The sequence below is a fragment of the Glycine max genome, chromosome 6 (assembly GCF_000004515.6).
Source record: "Glycine max cultivar Williams 82 chromosome 6, Glycine_max_v4.0, whole genome shotgun sequence".
Taxonomy (NCBI): domain Eukaryota; kingdom Viridiplantae; phylum Streptophyta; class Magnoliopsida; order Fabales; family Fabaceae; genus Glycine; species Glycine max.
The window spans coordinates 34,612,117-34,618,233 of record NC_038242.2 but is presented as its reverse complement, the minus strand read 5'-3'; positions in this window follow the sequence as shown (position 1 = coordinate 34,618,233).

The following is a 6,117-nucleotide window of genomic DNA, read 5'->3' as shown; positions in this document are numbered from 1 at the left end:
GCTTATTCATTGCAGTATGTCATCTGCTATAGCTTGCCTCATTCATCTCACTTTATGACCTAGATACTGAAGAGATTGATCTCATGATGGATATACATTTGATGCAATAGAAATTTTGATTTTTACATTTTTCTTTTGATCCTTTTTTTTACATAAAAGTGGTTTTATTATGAGGGAGAAGAGAGTTACCAGGGGTGGATTACATATCTTTTGTTTTTTTAGGTTCATATTACAATAATTGCATACCTTCTATTAAAGAGTAGCCAAGAAAGAATTATATTGCTTTACTTTTTATTAGATGATAGAGGTATCCCTTTACTTGTCTCATGCAATAATGGACCATTAACATTCAGCTCTATGATTTTGGTTGAGTAAAATGAACAAATTTTTTTACAATTTATCGAAGGTCAGTCACTGTTTATACCTTTTAGGAGCCCACATCTTGTATTGCCTCATGCACAACTTTCAGATGCATAATTATTGCAAAAGTAATATCATTTCTGACTTGAAAGTTATAATATTTGTTGCGATTTCTATTTTTTTAATATTGTAGTCGTACAAAATTTTACGATTCTATTTTTTTTACAACTTTAAAATTATAAAGTATTTTTTTGTTTTTATATTGAACTCATAAATTAGTTTACGACTTCAATTTTTTTTTTGTTTTTTCTAAATCGTAAATAATTTATTTGTTTTAATTATTTAAAAAATTAATGTATGTTTAATATTTTTATTTTATTTAATATTTTCTATATGATTTTATTTAATATTTTTAATCTTTTTATTATATTTAATATTTTTATATTTTTGTATACTTTTTTATTTAATATAGTTTTATATTTAATATTTTTGTTGAACAATACAAATTAAATAGAAGCATAAAATTAAACCGTAGAAACAATGTTAGTTGTTCACTTATATAGACAATTATTACAATTTACTACAATTATGTCTTTATTTCTGTTCTACATTATCAGTATTTCTTAGGCCTATTTGGAATTGATTTATCCATCTTATATTCTCATTATGTATGAGTAGTGGCTCACCTCCCCGCTAATTTCATGACTTCGAAAGATCAGACATAAAATATGAATTCAGATATTTATGTCATTTATCTTCGTTTCCAAGGGAATGAATATGATGCTGATAAGTTTTGTAAATGTGGTACATTTTAATGTTTTTGTTAAAAAATATGTAGTACATTTTAATATTTTTTATTTAAATTTAAGTCTTTTGCATTATTTTTATAATCGACAAAACAAATAATAATCCTTAACGATATACAAAAAATATAGAAAATATTAAATAAAACAAAAAAATTAAACATACATTAATTCTTTAAATAATTAAAATAAATAACTAATTTACGGCTTCAATATAAAAACAAAAAAATTACTTTACAACTTTAAAGTTGTAAAAAAAAACAAAACTTACAACTTTAAATTCATATTTAAAAAAATTAAAGTTGTAAAATTTGATACGACTTCAATGTTAAAAAAAAATAAAAGTCGTAATAAATATTACTACTTTCAATTTAGAAGTCCTAACAGATATTTCAACTTATCCTCATACACATTAATTTAAAATCTACCCCAAATGATAATTTGTCTGTCCCTTGTAAATAAAAAACAATGACACACATCATCAATTTGGAATGTGTGTGTCTTAACAATGACAACAATTTTATTAGGTTAAAGAATTATATGATAAAATATAAAATTATGCCTCATGTCATATAACAAATAAAGTTTTTATACTTAATAAGTTGGTATGCTATCATTTTTCCATTCGATAAAATCTGCGTCTCTTAAAACGGGAAAGGAGACATAATAATCATTATCACAAAATAAATAACTTGCATGCATGAAGATTTTCTCTTGACAAGAAGAAATGACAAATAATATAATAATAAAAGAATACAACCTCCTCCGTCTTTAAATAGAAAAAATAATACCTCTTTATATATGTATCTTCATATTGCAATTAAGGTAAAATGAGAATGAAGACCTGCACATTTATGGAGGACAAAAAGTTTAAGATTCTAAAGATTTGCTAAAGAATGCGGTAATTAATTGTTTCAATGTGAATTTAAAGTTTCAATACGAAGATATGTATTATTTTATTGAGGAGTTCAATGTTATCATTAACTTTTTTATTTATTTAATTTTTAGGTTGAATTAATTATCAAACTTGATAGTTAATTTATAATTGTACCCTCGGTTTGAGTGGGAAAATAAAGAGTAAGAATATATATATATATATATATATATATATATATATATATATATATATATATGACAGATAGATGTGTAAGCACGCAGATTGTTCTTACCATTAAGTAATTTGCTTGCAAGCTCAGGACCACCAAAAATTTATATCTCTCCCAATCATGTGATCATGTCACAATACATTTCTATATGGCCATATGTAAATATAAACTATATATCTCAGTCATGATTCGATCCCTCCAATCACCATCACTTGTTCATTGGTAGAACTTATAGAAGTATGTTTCAATTTTTTCAAGGGACTAGTGCTTATACCTGAGGAGGTGGTCCTGTGAGAACCTGATTATTTGAAATGTTTCACATTAATTAATTAATTGAAACTCACATGTTTTTTAAAACATTTTTTATTACTAAACAATAACAACGATGAAGTTTTATCTAAAACATTACCTTACACTTTTTATTTTTAGTTACTTTTTCACCGAATTTTGAATTAGTCAGAATCTTTTTCTGCTCATAAATGGAATGGATAATACAAAAAATAATATAAACTCTATTAAAAGAAACATTATTTTACTTAAAGATTTAAACATGTTTGCTTATTTTTCATTAAATGTGATTTTATTTAGAAATTGAAACATTGAAACTTTTACGTAAAATTAAAATTTTTCAAAACTAATATGATAAATTTTATTATAAATAACGGAAATAATTAAAGGTTTTCAAACATAAATTACTTTTAAACTGATTTAAGAATGTTAGGTTTTATATCACTTTTTAAAATCATAAAAAATTTATAAGAGTTTGTTTGGATAGGATAATTTAACTAGGTAATGTATTTTTTACGGGGAATTAAATTCCTTTCTATTAAAAGTAACTATTTGGATATTTTACTAAAAGGAATTTAAAATTTTAGGATTTAAGAAGAAATTTTAGTTAGTTGAAAAAATAAAATTTTAAATTCCATCTCTAGAGAATGAATTTGGAAATTCTCACAATGGACAAAGGCGCACCTTCATGCTCTTGACGTGGAGCCTGGGTCACTCGCTCTCACATGGAGAGCCTCACTCTTGAACTTCTCTCTTTGATTCGTCTTACTCTATTGCTTACTTGTGTTTTTTATTGAGATTTGGTTAAAGGGTTTCATGGTTTGGATGTTGTTCTTCTGTGATAATTGTTTTGTTTTATTCACATCTTAATCTAAATTGCATTTTAATCAACTAAATTCCAATCTAGGATTAATATATTTTCCTCAATACTCGTTCTCGCAACCTAATCTCTAGCTCTCGAACTTCTCTCTCCCTGCTTCAAAATGTTAGGGTGAAATTCAGAAGATATGCCTAGATATCGTACTAGAAAAGGTGATATCTCTACAAATGTTTTAGGAGTTTGCGGTCCAAATTTAAGATTCATATATGTGTTGCCTGGATGGAAAGGGTCAGCAAGAGATTCCCGAGTATTGCGAGATGCATTGTGTAGTCACAACTATCTCCATATTCCAAAAAATTGTTTTATTCAAATATAAAATTTTAAAAACGAATGCATTTGACTATTTTATCAAAATAACAAATTTTGAAAATGAAGAAATTCAATTTCTTTATGCAAACACAAAATTTTAAAAATGAAGAAATTTAATTTTTTTATCCAAACACAAAATTTAAAAAATTAAAGAATTTAAATTGAAGCATTTGAAATTCTTAAAATTTAAAATTCTTTCTCATCCAAACACACTCTAAAGTTAAATATTTCGTGAAATGTTTGATAGTGAAAGTCTAGAGTGTTTTGTGGCTCAAATTGGTTCGATTTTTTATTAAAAGCTTACCCGAATTAAACTTAAAAAATATATGCGATCCAGTTCTGTGACTGGTTTGATAAACAAATAATCCAAATAAATCCAAAAAGGAACGGTTTATTTCGGTTTTTGTTTTTTAACCGTTTTCAAATTTTATTTTGGATTAGTTTGGATTTGAACACTCCTAAGTGAAACTACTTAATTAAAAATAACTTTAATAACTATTTTTCAATTTAAATAATCACTAAATAATTAAGAAGTAATCTATAGAATACATAGATTTTCATTTTTTGAAATTAAGTTATAATTAAAATATCTGGATTGACAAAGATATATTTAAAATTGAAAATAATAATATATGGACTAATAATTAGATTGAAATACATTCATTTAGGGTCGATACATTTTTTTCATAAAAAATACTTTTTAAATTTTTTTCAAAATAATTATAAATTAAAAGAATATAAAATATATTTAAAATCAATTATTTTGAATATTTTTTCATAAAACAACTGTTATTTAAAGTAATTTTTATGATTATAGATAAGTATAAATTAAATTTTATTTTTTAAAAAAATATCTTAAAAAAATAACGACTACATTAAAATCACTTTTTGGATCTATTAAAAGAAAAGAAAGGGCCGGAGATTTTTTTTAGGATTACTATTAGCATCTCAAAATTTCTAATGACACTACCAATGTGGGTGCCTTTTAATAGTATTATGAAAAATACCCTTTTGATTGAAACACAATAGAAATATGATTTTGTTATAGATTTGTACTATGGAATCGTATTTCCATTGCACACTTGGGGGTGAAAAAATTAAAAACAACGAAAATATGATTCCGGCATACATGAAAAACAATGAAAATACGATCGTATTTTCGTTGTTTTTAATTTTTCACCCCTGAGTGTGCAACAAAATACAATTTTGTTGTACATTGTAGAACAATGGAATTGTATTTCTATTGTTGGCTGAAAATCCGCAACCCTTCCTCCCATTCACCACAACCCCTCCCCCCTTTCCTTATGTGCCTCGCATGCGTCATCTCTGGCTCCACCGCCCTTGTTCACAACCTCTCCTCTCCATCCCTCATTTTCACCCTCTATTGTGAATGTATGTATATAGGTTTTTGATGATGTCAAAGTATAAGCAAACGAGATTGCTTTAAGAAACATTCAAGGTTAAGCAAACAGAGATTGCTTCAAGATTAATTCAAGGTCAAGCAAACAAGATCAAGAAAAAGATAAGACCTTAGTTTATTTGTTAAAAGAATCTCACACTGGTTGATCAATTTTGACCTCAAACAATTATTCTCAATAGCTCAAGGCACCGGTAATCGATTACCAGATATTATAATCGATTACTAGAGGCAAGATTGCAAATGGGCTTTTCAAAAAGAGTTTTGAAATTTGAATTTTAAATCTTGTAATCGATTACCAAATTTCTGTAATCGATTACCAATAACGACACTTTAGTAAATACTTTGAAAAGTCATGACCCTTCAAAATATAATTGTGCAATCGATTACCAGAAACCTGTAATCGATTACCAGTGAGAAAATTTCAGAAATTTTTTTTTTGAAAAGACACATCTTTCTGTTCATCCCATAAACTCAGTTGTAAGAGATTGTTTGTCTCTTGTATTGTGATAATATTGAACACAAGGGTGAGGGATTCCAATGTATGTTCAAATACAATAAAGGATTTATAGAGATAGTGGAAAATCTCAAGTGGGTTACTTGAGGATTGGACTAGGCACAGAAAGTGACTGAACTAGTATAAATTGAGTTTGTATTTCTCTATTCCCTTATCTCAGTTATTTTATTGCAGATTACTTTATCTTGCACAATCAAAAGAACATTATTAAATTGATTGCTTCTTCTTCTTCTTCTTCTTCTTCTTCTTCTTCTTCTTCTTCTTCTGCATTCTGAACCTATCATATATCATTTAAAAGGGGTTAAAGTTTGTTAGTGGGAAAATTTTGAAACTTAATTCATCCCCTCTTAAGTTATTGAGGCCACTTGTCCAACATCTATGTGGGGTGGAATGAATGGGTGCATGACAGATTTGGACATGGGTGAGGAATGTGTAGT